Source organism: Alexandromys fortis, unplaced genomic scaffold (genome assembly GCF_014885135.2).
Source record: "Alexandromys fortis isolate MF-2015 unplaced genomic scaffold, M_Fortis_MF-2015_v1.1 scaffold_7, whole genome shotgun sequence".
Lineage (NCBI taxonomy): Eukaryota > Metazoa > Chordata > Mammalia > Rodentia > Cricetidae > Alexandromys > Alexandromys fortis.
Genome location: NW_026067920.1, coordinates 15,361,291 through 15,376,292, shown reverse-complemented (window position 1 = coordinate 15,376,292; position 15,002 = coordinate 15,361,291).

The window sequence follows — 15,002 nt, the reverse complement described above, 5'->3', positions numbered from 1 at the left end:
TCTCTCTCTCTCTCTCTCTCTCTCTCTCTCTCTCTCTCTCTCTCTCTCACACACACACACACACACACACACACACACACACACACACACACACACATCTGGCCAAGTCTGGCTCTGTTCTGCAGAATATAACCAAACACGTGAACCTTCTGTCTCAGACTTCAGCGTTCTTGGATTACATTGAGGCAACACCGGGTCCAGCTTACAAAGTGTCTTAATAGCAATGTCTGTAGTTAGGTTTTGGAATGAACTGATCTCTGCATACCCATATATACAAGATCATCTTATTCTGACCTATGATACCAGGTAGCACACGGGTAATAACCCTACTTCAGTTCCTCTTCTTATCACTGTGGACCTGAAGTAAGTACTTGATGAAGGAATGGCTGATTGTACTCACTGTTTCTGAGTTTCTACTCCACAGATGTTTGGCTTCATGATCGTGAACATGGTGACTGGAGTGTGAAGATGGAAAGGTTTTACTACAGGAGCAACAGGGCAAGGGAGAGACATTGAGTCATCAAGGAAAATACTCACTCACAAGGGAGTACTCCAATGGCCTATATGATCTAGGTAACCCCACCTCTGAGATATTCCCAAAGAGACCCATCTCTTGGGGAGCATCCTCTCAATGTAGAAATCATTAAAGGAATTTCCCTTCCATGAAACAGCCTTTCCCCAAAACATCAAATTTGATGAAATATTCTGTGTTCTATGTTGACATCCACACAACTTTGCTCTCCCATCGATGATTTAAAAAGAGAAAAAAAAATGACATATAACATCCACAGTATTTGCTTTTTTGTTGCACTGAGTAATATTTCTTCATAATCACAGTGAATATTTTGTAAGAAATAAAAACTTGAATAATAGATAACGGAATCTGACAGGAGAATGAATAAATAAACTCTGGTATGTTTTTGAAATAGAAAACCAGTTAGCAATGGGAATACATGTATGATTGATTATTATGCACAGTGGCATGAGTGGATCTCTCAAATAAAATGTGGAGTGAAAGATACCAAGGAAAGCAGACAACAATATTAAATTCTGTATGTTTTTGTTCACATTAAGGTGACAAATATGCATAAGCAATCTATGATTTCAGAAGTCAGGGGAGAGGGCACCCTTTTAGGCAGTAATGTGACTTGAACTTCTTGTCTTCTCCATTTGGAAGCTAAAGGTGTACATGTGGACTATGTGAAATCCATGTTCTATGGGCTTGAATGGTGAAATTAAATTATTCATTTAAAATACCATTAATAGTAAACACCAGGGAGTGACACAGAAATGACAATAAGGAGAACTGCAAGTTGTCAGATATCAAAAAACATGTTTTAAAAAGCAAACAGTCATACCCCACCAAAAACATTTCCTCTCAGCCTAGAACTGGAGATGCATATGGAGCATCAACCAAAACATTACTTGAAATAAGTTATGAAAAACTGCAAACTACTGAAAGCAATAGAAAAATAATGTTTAAGTAGCAAAAAGAAAGGTGAAGAAGATTTAACAGTGGCCAAACCATTGTTACTGGAGTGTTTATCTGAAAAGAGACTCCTTACATCCAGTATTTATAATTTAAATGTTTAATGACATATAGGACATAAAGATTCGGAAAAAATGTTGAAAACATGGAGGTTCATGCTGTTTGGACAGCATAGAGATATCTATTAACTTTAGACTACATGGATACTATCTGTTAAATATGTGGAGACCTAAGTAGTAGAAACATGATTATTTGTGAATGCAGCAGAATGGAAAAGTAGCTAAGGGAAAACCCAATTATTATCATTTTTTTCAGGAAGTCAAAGATAGGACAAAAGCTTACTTTTAATAAGTAAAAGCAAAAAATACAAATCAAAAATATAGAAATAAGTCCTAAGCATAAGTGTTCTGAATTATTAAGACAACCTACTTGAGAACACAAATTGTCAATTTGAATGGATGAAAGTGTACTATAAGTTCCCTTCAAAGAATTTGAATATGTGTCAGAAATGTTGGAAAAGTAATAAACATCAAATAAATGCAAAAGAAAGAAAGCATATAGATGTTCTGTCTGACAGAATACACGGAGAAATTATATTGAGTCTGAAGGGAAAAAATTTAAAAAGTTCATTACTATGCTAAACATATAACTCAAAATTTATAACACAGTTATTCAAAATATATTATGCACATAAATTACAATCTCAAAATATGTAATTTAAGAGAAGTTGCAATCAGATTGATAAAATTTAACATATAACATAAGACTATATTATTCTAGAATAAATCAAAATATCAGCAACAAGCTAATTTCTTCAAACTGAGTGCGTACAGTTCCTATGTTAGAATTTGATGATAATCATCATTAAGGAATGCTTGCAATGTACACAGAACACTGCTATGTGCTTTGAGCTTTCGATTTCAACTATTATTCTCACATTGTTACAAGAACTGTTATTGATGCCAGTATTTACATATAATAAATATGAGTCATTGAGTCCAAATGATTAAGATAGAATACTGACCGTTTAGTGTTAAAAACTATCAGTGATAAACCTAATTGATTGAAATCAAGCCTCCTCAGAGACCATGAAGTAGTGGTGTTCCATTGACAACTATTGAAAACAGTATGTAAACTGTTTCCTAAGTATTCAGCCGTATGCAAGCCTGAGTGGCTTGATGATAGAGCTGATATCCAGGTGAAAAGGGTTATGATACACCAACATAAAATGAGCTTTAAATATCTACTAGTGGCACAAATTTACACACACACATGCATGCACGTATGCATGTATTTAATGTACTCTGCCAAAAGGAAAGGCACATACAAAGGATGAGCCAACATGATAGCAAAGGTAAAGCTATAGAAACAAAAGTCACAGGACTAGTATAGAGTTCTGTCTCGAAATAATTCTGAACATAAATTTGCCATAAAAATATAATTTGTAAGATAAACAAATATGAGAGAAAGAACATTATTGCCTTTTTATATAATTTCATATAATATATGCCAGTCCCTCTCGGTGGTGAGCTAATCCTTTTACACCTCCTTTGGTAGTATGCTAAACTGGCAAGTTACTTCCAAAACAATAGAGGGGAAAGCAGAAGGCTGTCTTCAGAAATCTAGCAAATCTCTCTTTCGCCAAGACCGGTAGCCACATGCGTTGCATGTCCTACTACTGTTGTACGTTCCTCAGATCAGACCCCGCTCTCAGAAGCAATAACGGCCCTAAACATGAGAAGACAATCAATGAGTCTCAACTGAGGGGCAGTTTACAAGATACCTGAGTTGAATTCAACCAAAGTATTGAGGTGATTAAAAGTGAAAGAAAACTGAGAAAAAGGAAAATCATGTAATGATTAGTGTGATATGGAGTCTGACATTGGGTCACAATCCAGAAAAAAAAAATAGAGCGGAAATCAGGTCAAATCCAAATAGAATGCAGAATTAAGTTTTCAATAATGTCCTTAAATTATTTTGTCTCAGTTTTGCAATAGGTTTATAAACAAAAGTTGTTAATAGCAAAGGAAGCTGAGTGGAGCATTGGAGATGTCTCTCCATCCTACCGACATACTCCATACTGACAACATCAATACTTTAAAGACTAAATCATGATAATGTTCCTTATATAAGAAATAATGAAAGGTTACATATCCAAGAGAATAGAGTATTTTCAAACACACACAACTGCCAAGCAATAGAGAAATTGTAAAAAAAAAATAGATGATATCTCATAAATATGAAGAAAACACTATTAAATTCTTGAGAAACAAAGAAAATCAAGGGTAAAAATATCAGTAAAATAACAAAAGTAAGTTAAAGTATCAGTGGAAAATAACAAATCCCACTGGATAGAATATTTTTAAAATCTTACAAAGCAATAACATAGGAAATCTAACGTATAGGAAATGAGCAGAGGATATTAAGTACAAAAATAAGTAAAGTGTGCTTTAATCAAAAAGAAACTACCTTACCTGACTAGGAGTCATTTAACTGAAATTTAAATGGGCTGTCTTTTATTTGTTAATTGGAAAATAGCAAAGGACATACAAGTGTAGTATGACTATAAGAGTTTGGGCATATCTATTCTGTTTGATATATGTTTTAATGAAATTACTCTTTTTGGAACTAAAATGTCTTCACTTACTGTCATGATGGCCACTCCCTTAACAATTATCAGTGACCACATTTAAGTAGATCTACTGGGTCTCTTACCTAAGTGCTCAGAGAAATAGAAGAGCATGTGTTTTATTCACTATTCTTGTCATTCAAAAACAACATGTGAGCTGGACTGCAGCTCAGTGGCAGGATTCGTTCTCAGGCTGAGAACAGCTTTGGGTTCTATTCATAGTACTACAAATTAATAGTGATGATAAATATAAAAGAGAAAAGAAGAGAGAGATGCAAAAAAGGAGGATGAGAAGAAGAATAATGAAGAGGAGAAGTAATCAGTATCAAAGGGATGTGGAAAACGTTAAATGCTCCTGCTATGTCCTTATAAAAAAGCTTATAGTCTATGGAATGTACACACCTCAAGTAAAAATCACTGATTAATGTATAAAATATTAAATATATATGCTATTAAATAGTACAACTATTTGTGAAGTAGTGTTATTTTATTGATAAACCAATTAGCAAAAGCATTTAAATCCACAAAAGACACCAAAATAAATAATAATTGAACTCTATGATCAATAATAATGAGCTCTATGATCAATTCAGGTTGTTTTCAATTTAGTATTGGAAAATTTCACATATGTGTAATGTTTTAAAAATTTAGTACTGTGTTATATTTCATCTGACTCATTCCCTTTCGTTTTTACAGACTTTGCTTTCTGTGAATCAGAATGGTCAATTACAATAGAAAGACAAAATTAGAATAGGATGTTCCATCTTGATTTCACATAGAACATAAACTACTTCCTCTCTACACTTTAATCTTTAAGTTAATAAACACAATAACCAGCTCCCACCACTGTAAAAACCAAATATATATACATACTACTTATATTTTTTAAAAGATTCAAAGGAAATATCTTTAAATTCTCAAATGGTGTATTATTTATTGCAAACAAACAATTTAAATATACTTTTCTCTGAGTTATGGATCAGTAAGAGTTGGTATAAAATGCAACCAACTATGTTATTCCTTCTGTTTATAAAATATGTTTGTACGTTTATAGATGAAAACAAGACTTTGGTTTTCAGAAGTATTTGCTGGTCTATGATTTATTTTAAGAGCTTTTTTGATTCTATTATTTTACTGTTCATAAAACGTCAGGGCTTTTCTCACCTTTTATGTATTGGTTCTCTGCCAGCAGGTGATGGATTATGTTGGTTGCTAAGGTCAAACTCTTGTCCATAAGATCATTCCCAGCTGAATGGTAGGATTTACAATAATCTTGAAATCCATACTACTCAACATTGTACATGTGAGTATAATTTTTTATATGGGTCACAGAATGATAATGACAGTCATAGTATCAACAATTGAGAGTATAGAAAAGCAAACAGTTGTGGCAAAAGTGGTCTCGTCAACACATGGGTCCTAGAAGTCAAAGAAGATTTACTTTATAGAGTTAACATTTCCAGTGTTATGGAATATATTATCTCTACCTGTTATTCTCAAAGGTGGAACCCTTGTATGCTATAGATATCAACCAGGAGTTGTTTTTGACAAGCTGTTCATGATAAAACAAAGCAAACAAAACGAACTCACAACTCTCACTTTAAGGGGATGACAAGCAGTTCATTCTGGAGCCATTTTCAATAACTATGTCCTGGAAACACATACTTTGGAACCCCCAAATTTTCTGTTCCAACACAGAGACAATTTCATGAAGCTGTATAGTTTTAGAGAGCAAAGAAAGCTATGAATCAGGTTATGTTTAAAACTTCATATTGTCTCCTTCCAAGAGACAACTTTAGCAAGACAGGTGTAGCTTGTCTATAGGCCCAAGATAATAGCTGATGACATCCTTAGCCTTTGGATTAGTGGAAGTCAGTGGTTCTGCTTAAGTTAATAGATTGTCATGGTTTTTTATCTACTAGTCACAGGATACTAGTGAAAAAGGTAAACAGACACAGCCTCTTTCCAGGGGTTCTAGTTTACACAGTTTTAACAATTGTTCAGTTTTTGGTAATGATTATAATTTCCAGAAATGAAACCACAATGGAGCTGGAGAATAAGACTTGAATTTCAACAGTCCTAACTGTGGCTCTGGTGACCTTGAGCAAAATAATCACATCACAGGGCCTGCTTCTCCTATACCCATGTCAATGTGGAGATTTGGTTCACAACTGTTATTGTTCTTTAGAGATATTATTGTGTGGGATCCCATGCACAATAAATTAATTCAATGAATATGTGTGAGAAATGGAAGTAGCTAACAGTCATTGGCTAATAAATATTCTTCAGCTTTCTATAGTGACAGACTTCAAACATTTTTCTGCCTAGACAGAAAGAATTATTCTTTAGACTATAGCTGCATATAAATGCAAAATCTTTTTATCTGTCTATCTTCCATCTAGTCATCACTATCACATGCCAATCAATTTCATAAATCTAATCCATCATATTTTGAAGCAAAAAATTTACAAACAAAGACAGCCTTACCATTTATGAAAAAAATAATGATAAGTTTAATTATAATTTGTCTTGATTAAAGGGACACTTAGTTGCTCCCAGCTAAGCTAATTTTATCACCTCCTAGGTTGAAATAGTTTCAATTTGGAGAGCCTGCTTTCCAGAAGCAAGGTTTGAGCTCAGTTTTATGCATATGTGTTTACTCTTTCTCAGTCTCTAACATTTTATAACCAACACATATAGGCAGACACACATACACACACATACACGGAATCAGTCAAATAATGCTAATTAACTCTATTTATATGGAATAGATTTTGAAATACTTGGCCTTGGATTTCTTTACCTGATAATATCCATTTCCTTTTTATTTCTATAACAAACTCATTTTTACTCATCACTCACAGAACTTTTCCATCCACTTCTCCATCCTGGTGTGGGAACTACTTCTGTATATGTGTTGCTTTTATTGGTTAATGAATAACGAAGCTGCTTTTGGCCAATGGCTTAACAGAGTATAGCCAGGATGGAAAAGATATACAGTGAGAGTAGGTGGAGTCAAGGAAAAGCCATTTAGCCATAGCCAGAGACAGATGCCTCCACTGGAGCACACCGACTTTGCCGGTATAGGCCTTGACCTCGTGGTGATGCACAGATTAATGGAGATGAGTTAGTTTGGGATATAAGAGCTAGCTAAAATTATGCTAAGCTATTTACCAAACAGTATTACAAATAATGTAGCTTCTGTGTAATTATTTTGAGTCAGAGTGGTTGGGAAACGAACTTAAGTGGATATAGTCGACCACATTGGCGCCAAATTATTGGAGGAAGCTGGCAGTTCATTCCTGGCTGCCCAGATCATGAAAATCTGCTAGAAAGTTTACTGTATATCAGACAAGTTTATATTTCTGAGTCTTCAGGGATGAACATGTTAACTCAATATAAGTCTAGACCATATTGGTTAGCCAGTATGGCAATAAATCTGACAAAATATGAGTTGGTATAGGTCAAGTATGTTGACAAAGAGGAGAGATAATAATCCTGAGATAATTACTAATATAAATAAAGAATCTAATGGCTGTTTTTCAAAAATATATAAGAGTTGGGAATGAACAATGAAAATCAGATAGTCAAATGTTTATGAAAATCTATGTCAATCGTATCCTTTGGAAAAGTGTTATAAAGAGTGTAGTAGGTGTGATTGGCTCAAAAAATGAATCATAAAAATATATTTTGATTGGCAACTGAATCCTTTTCAGAACAGGATTTTCATTCATTACTGTGATCAAATTGGTGGGATACCATTTACAGTCTTCATAGGAAAGACTTAGAGAAAATAAGCAAATGGATATCCTCAACTCAGTCTCTGATTTTACAGCCTGCAGTGAGCTGTCTCCATTTTCTTCACTTCTTCCCTATCCTCTTGCTTTTTGCAAAAGCTATTAAAAGTAGGAAGCCTCTTTTAAAATGTAGTTTTTTGAAGTAGTACTCATATGTGTAATCACATGTCATGGGAGATTGAGGCCTGAGAACAAGAAGTTCAAATAACAATCTCCACTATTTGCTGAGTTTAAGATCATCCTGGACCATACAAGGCCCCCTGGAAAAAACAGAACAAAACACATGAGAGAGAGGAAGGAGAGATAGAGAGAGATGGAGAGAGAGAGAGAGAGAGAGAGAGAGAGAGAGAGAGAGAGAGAGAGAGAGAGAAACAGCCTCTGCTATACACTGAGTTTTGAGATTGACCTGGACTATACAAGGCCCTTTCTGGAAAACAGAACAAAATAAATGAGAGAGAAACTGAATGTTTAAAGTTAGACAAAAAGTTCATTAAGACATGAATTGAAAGTGTCTAATTCACATACCACCATTACATCAGTAGTAATTCATGATAGAAGTCCCTATTAATGACAAACTTTATATTAAGATAGATATTTTTCTCCACACTGCCTCTGTACTTTACCCACTCTTCTTAAGCCAGATTCACCAGAGTAATTTTAATGAGGTCCAAATATAGAGTGTTGAGAGTTACCCACTTAAGAGCGAATCTCTCTACTTGTCATCAGCATAATGTTGTTAATAAAGAAAATATAAGAAGCAATATTCTAGTTTCACATGTCATTCTTGCTTGCCATATTACATGTTAAGGATTCAGGACACAAGGACTATGACTCCCCAAATTTGGTCTCACCCTAAGCCCAAATTTGAGATTTGAAACCATACTTCTTTCACGTAAAAACAAAAATATGATCAGAACCTTCATTTGACTTCAGAGCCTCATGCCTTACCTGTAGAAGCAAGTCATGACATTTCCTGCTTACTTTTGGATCCAGTCCCCCAGTGTCTGCTGTCATTAGCTCCTCTAGAGTATCGTCCAGGTAAGATGCCTTTTGACAAGCCTCTCCCTCCTGCTTGCTTTGTGCTTTGTTCCTGCCGTGAATGATAATGGATGATACACTCTCTGTCTGTCTTTCTTCTATATGAATGCATATTTCAAATTTGGGGGATAGAACTCTTCCATTCCTTTCAAAGACACCTAATTTTACATCACCTCAAATTTTGGTTTTAGCCAGAATCACATGAAGTTTGCTCTTTGGGCTGTGTGCTGAATCACTGGCACAACACACAGTCATACAAAATTGTCAAATGCTTTCCATTAGGCTCCTGAATATTTGAGCAGGTTAAATAATAAGCCCGTGAAGAGGAAGTAAATCAAATGAAATGTCAGAGTCTTCTCAATTGCTGTGATTGATTTATGTACTTCAGTGTCTCTCAGATTAGAATGGTACTGTCACTGGGCATGAATAATAAGCCACCGACTCCTGTGCTGCAACATCCTTTCACAGGTGGCACATGTGGGATTCCATTAGTTCCTGTTGCACTGAATTGCACAGAACACAGAGAAATTGCTACTTAAAATTCCATCCATAATGCAAATGTCACTTTAACAATGTATTTCAGTTGCTGTTTATCGTTAATACCCTCCCTAGTCGTTCTGTACCTGGAAAAGACACAAATGACAAGGCAAGGGAGGGCATGCTTTTACCATGGACAAATATAAAGGCAGATTGTCTGTAACTTCCTTGACCTTGAGAAAACAATTAAGATCTTCAGAAAAGTGTATTCTAGAGATTCAGATGCGGTAAGGTTCTTGAAAAGTACCAACTGTTACAAACAAAAATGAAAAGGATAAAGTTGTACCTCATCCATTTCAGGCATTTAGATAGATCAAATGTTGGATGACACCATACTTATCTCTGGAACTCAGAGATTTCACTGTATTTGACATAAAATATTTTGTAGATTTAATTTAATTAATAATTTTGAAAATAGAAAGTTGTCCTGTGTCATTAAAGAGGATTCTAACTCTAATGGCAAATGTTCCTATGAGTTACAGATATCCTAAAAGGGCTATAAAGTTTAAAGATACAGCAACAACCTAATACATAGTAGGTGCCATAGGAAAAAGAGATAGTTGGTTCTATAGGCTCAAGAGAAAGGAGGCTGGGTACCCCACCAAAATTTAACAATATGCTTCCAACTTTAACAACTATTAAAAAATGTTTATTTTAGAAATTATATGTTTGAGTATTCTCAGGATTATTATAGGATGTGTTGAAATTATTATTAGAAATATAATTGAGTTTAAACTGTTCAATTTTTCATTTTTCTTTAAATATCTGAATATAATACTTTATAAAGAACATAATAAAGTATTACAGTGGTCAATATTCAAGAACTTTTTTCTTATTTTATTATATATATGGATGTGTGCAAAATGTAACTACAAATGTTCTAAAGACACTCATAAATATGTACTTTGAGTTTGGTGTTAAAGCAATATGCCTTACCCTCTCCGAGGAGTAGATTGAGGGGTAGGTAGAGGGAATGTGAGGAAAGGAGGGAGTGGGAACTGGGGTTGGTATGTAAAATGAAAAGAGGTAGTTTGTTTTCTTTTTTTTAAAAAAAAAAAAGTAATAAAAATACCTAGGAAAACTGCCATGAGTGCAAAAAAAGAAAAATAACTTCTCTCTCTTAATCCATAAAATAAACTTTGCTATTCTGTGATCAAAAAGCGATGAGAACAAGAAACAGAATGCTTGCTGTGGTTAACTCATGGACCACTCTTTGTGTTGTATGCTACCAGCACTTTGTGCTTATAAAATATTTTCAATCTACAAAATTATCTGCAAAATGTTACTCTCTCTACTTTTAGATCAAAAGGTAGGTCCTCCAGAAATTTTTAACATTAAGAAATGCTTAATTTTGAGTGTCAAGTATATGAAGGAACAGATGCTTAGGCTTTGGCTGGCTGACATCAAGGTGGTGTGTGTGGCATTCCAAAGCATACATCTGTGTTTTTTCTGTCTCTAGGAAACACCTGCAGTCTCATATGTAAGGACCAAGAAGATCTGAGGAGAGTTATTTGTGCCCAGAATGACAGAAGGAACAAAATTATATTTGCACTCCCAAGACATTTTGGATCTGTAATATAGTTCAGTAATTAAATGTACCTGCTTTCATTTCTGACATCCTGAGTTCAAGAATGTCATGACCCATGGTCCCCAAGGTGGAAGGAGAGAACAGAATTCCACAAATTGTCCTTTCACTTCAAATGTGCCCCGTGTCTTACTCCCACCTCCTACCATACTGTACAAAAAATAAGTAAAAAATAAAATAATTTTTGACAAAATTAAAAGGAATAATTTTAAAATCACAGATAAGGAGAAGAAAAATAAGACAATCCATGAATGGGATTCTCCACAGAAGCAAAGTGGGATCCTGGGATGAGGAGAGAGCCCGAGAACCCAGGGGATCATCTGCAGGAGTGAAGTGTGAGCCCAGGAAATGCTCTGTAGGGATGGAGGAGGATCTGGACCCTAGTCAGAGTGACGATTTTATTCAGATCCCACATGATTTACTTCCCTTACCCTTCATATGTTCTACATAATAGAGATACAATACCTGATTTATTTAATTACTTTTTCCTTCCAGGAAAAGTTAAACAATTTGTGGTTACTAGACCATTTAAAAAGGCCAAAGAAACCACATATTTCATATTTATTAAAAAAAATCTTTAGGAAAAATAAAAGAAATTATTTACACATAAGAGGAGTGATCTCTTTCTTGCATTTATTTATATTTGTTGGTCTTTTAGTTTGTTTATGTCCTGTGGTGCTGAAGATGAAACACAGGAGCTCACATGCAATTGCCTCTCTCCTTAAGTTAGATTCCTGCTCAGAATCATTCACTAAGAGAAGATAAACCATCTCCTCTTCCACCTCGGCAGAGACCACTCACTGGTTATGAAAACTTGGCTATTGCTCAGTAGTTAATTAGTGCTGAGTTTTGAACTTGCGCTTCCAAATGAAAAGAAAATGAACATGCACATCCCCTGCTGCATGCTGAAAACACAGAACACAGGATAATTTAACTACTTAGCAGACAGCTAAGAGGATGCTCCCACTGCCATCCCTTCTCCAGAACCAGTCAGGTGAAGACCCTGCACTCAACAACCCAACTTCATTTTCCTTCAGTCTTTGCGCTTGTGCTAACCTGTCTTAAAATACCCTCATAACTGAATTCTGGGTCCTTAAATAACTCATTGTGAACTCCCCTTCCTTACTTCTGAGTCAGCTAAGTAGGTCTGGACTGCTCTCTGCATACTGTTAATGCTGCGGTGCCCTAAATATGCTCACATGCATTTCAGCCCGGGATATTACATCCAATGTGCAATGATTAGGATGTCATCTCGACAGGCTCTAGGATCACTGACAAGACAAGCTTCCAGTGAAGGATTACCTAGATTAGGTTGGCCTGTTGGCATGACTCTGGGCATTCTCAGTTATGTTAAGTGAAGTAAGAGGACCCATGCTGTAGTGGAAGTAGTGGAAGCAAGGAGGTCTGAGGGAAAGCTGTTTCGTTTTTTGCCTGGTTGTTTTAGCCTGCCTGCCTGTCATTGTTGGTGACTGCTCGGCTGACACACTTGCTGACATCAGAACCCCATTATAGTGGCATTTGATTTGTAGTTTCATAAATAAAGCTAGCCTGAAGCTTAAAGAGTAAAATAACTCCACTGGTCAGCCTTGCAGACCAGGCAGTGTTAACACACACCTTTAATCCCAGTGGCCACACTAGCTGCCATAGAAACCGGGCAGTCCATACCTTTAATCCCAGTGGTACATGCCGTTAATCCCAGCCCTAGAGAGGATTATACAATGGGATGAGACAGCTCTCAGTCTCATTTTGAGGTTCTTTGAGGCTGGATCACCATTTTCAGACTGTAAATGAGGTAAGAGCCAGCAGTTTTTTATTTTTCTGGCCTTCCGGTTAAGCCCAAATTTCTGACTCTGAGATTTTATTGTGTTTCACCCCCACTTTCTTTAGACTGGTTTGTATTGAAGACCAGGTGGTCTTCAGGAATCTTCCAAGTCTACGATACCAGATTAGAACTATCAAGGAATCCAGCATTTTACATTGAGTAGCTTCCAGATTCTCAAACTCTCCCGTATGGGCTACATTATTGAATTACCCAGATTTTCCCATTTAAGCCAATCTAATAAATCTCCTTTCTCTATAAATTTTTATATCAGTTTTTTAATCCTATAGAAAAGCCTGACTAACATGCTATGTCAATAACCATCTGTTCCCCATTGCCCACCAGTGAGATACAGTTTAATATCTTCATTAGAGCAAACAAAGCAAAAGCTGTTTGTGAACATTTGAGGTTTATACAGTCACCCAAAGAAACTTAATGTGTGAGGAGCAAAGCTAATGATAATTCATGCTTGGTACTCACCTGATAGTACTTCTTTTGCCCACTCCATATTGGGAAAGAACGTTTGCATTTTAGAGTAACCACCACACTCTAAAATGCTAAAACGTGGAGTCACTGTCTATTTATTATCCATTCTTCTGTTTCATTTCTTAGTAACTTAAGGCAATATGTACTTCTATTTGCTCCTCACTTCCCTCTAGATTTGTTATTCTACACTAATAACAAACCATTGTATTTCCTCCATATGGTGTAGCTAACACTGCTTCAGAAATGTTTATGTGCCTGTTGCTGTCCATATGTGTTCTTTCTCCACAGCATTTGGAGTGCCCTTTTCCATTTCAGGGTAGTTAAACTCTGATGAAACATTCTAGCTGTGCTCATAGTCTTCAACAAATACCCAGAAGTCTTTGTAAGATCTTTCTGTCCAGCATGGAGTGACCTATTTCCTTTGTTATCTGCATTCATCTTAGATCTGCATTTGCTGGCAGATAGTTTCTTGCAGCCCATCATCAGTACAGTACTCCTATCAGACACATCTCCACTCAATATCCCTTTGAAAAGAGGCCACTGAAGATTTACCATCTGGGTGGATTTCCCTGTTGTGCACTCTCATTGCACTTATGTTCTGATCACGTGTCCCTTCAAGATGTTCCTTATGACATATGTCGGTTCCATTTAATACTATTATGCCCCCATATTCTCACAAAGTTATTTATTTATTTACCTTGAGACAGAGTCTCAAGGAAACTCTTGCTGGTCAGGAACTTACAGATGTCCACCTGCCTCTGCCACCTGACCCATCTCTCAGTAACTTGTAGGAATATCGTAAAAGGTTCCTTTTGATCTACATAACGTTGTCAGTGTCTAAGGAAATTTAATATTTATTCAGTAACTGTTCTAAAGAAATATATTCCATGATAATCCTTGCAAATAAAGCAATACTTTGTTTGCATTCCTCTATGTTCAGCTCTAATGCCAGCCTCTTCATCATGCTTGTAGGACCTCCCATGCCTTCATTTTGTGCATAATTAATGATTTCACACTACATCCTCCTGTTAATGTTTGTTGGCACTGGTCTTAAGTTATCAGAGAAGAGAGCGACAATCATTACTATTTAGTATTAAAGGTAGAAGTGGCTTCATGCATGCTCTCATGGTATTTATTTGGTTATAGTTTTCATCTATTTTCTCTGCATGGCTCACTCTTTTCATTCCTCCTGCTGTCTCTATCATACTTACATCATAACACACACATATGGTTTGATATATATGTAGTGATAGGAGCGGCAGGGCTGCATTCCCGGCACCCAGCTGCCCACATGGCTAGCTTATGCCCGAAATAATTACATGGAAACTGTATTCTTTTAAACACTGCCTGGCCCGTTATCTGTAGCCTCTTGCTGCATAGCTCTTACATATTAATTTAACCCATTTCTAATAATCTGTGTAGCTCCACGAGCTGGCTTACCAGGAAAGATCTTAACCTGCGTCTGTCTGGAATGGGAGAATCATGGTGACTCCTCTACTAAGCTTCTTTCTCCCAGCATTCTCTTCTGTTTACTCCACCCACCTATGTTCTAACCAATAAAATGGGCCAAGGCAGTTTCTTTATTATAATTAACCAATGTCCTTCCTCTATCATTATATATA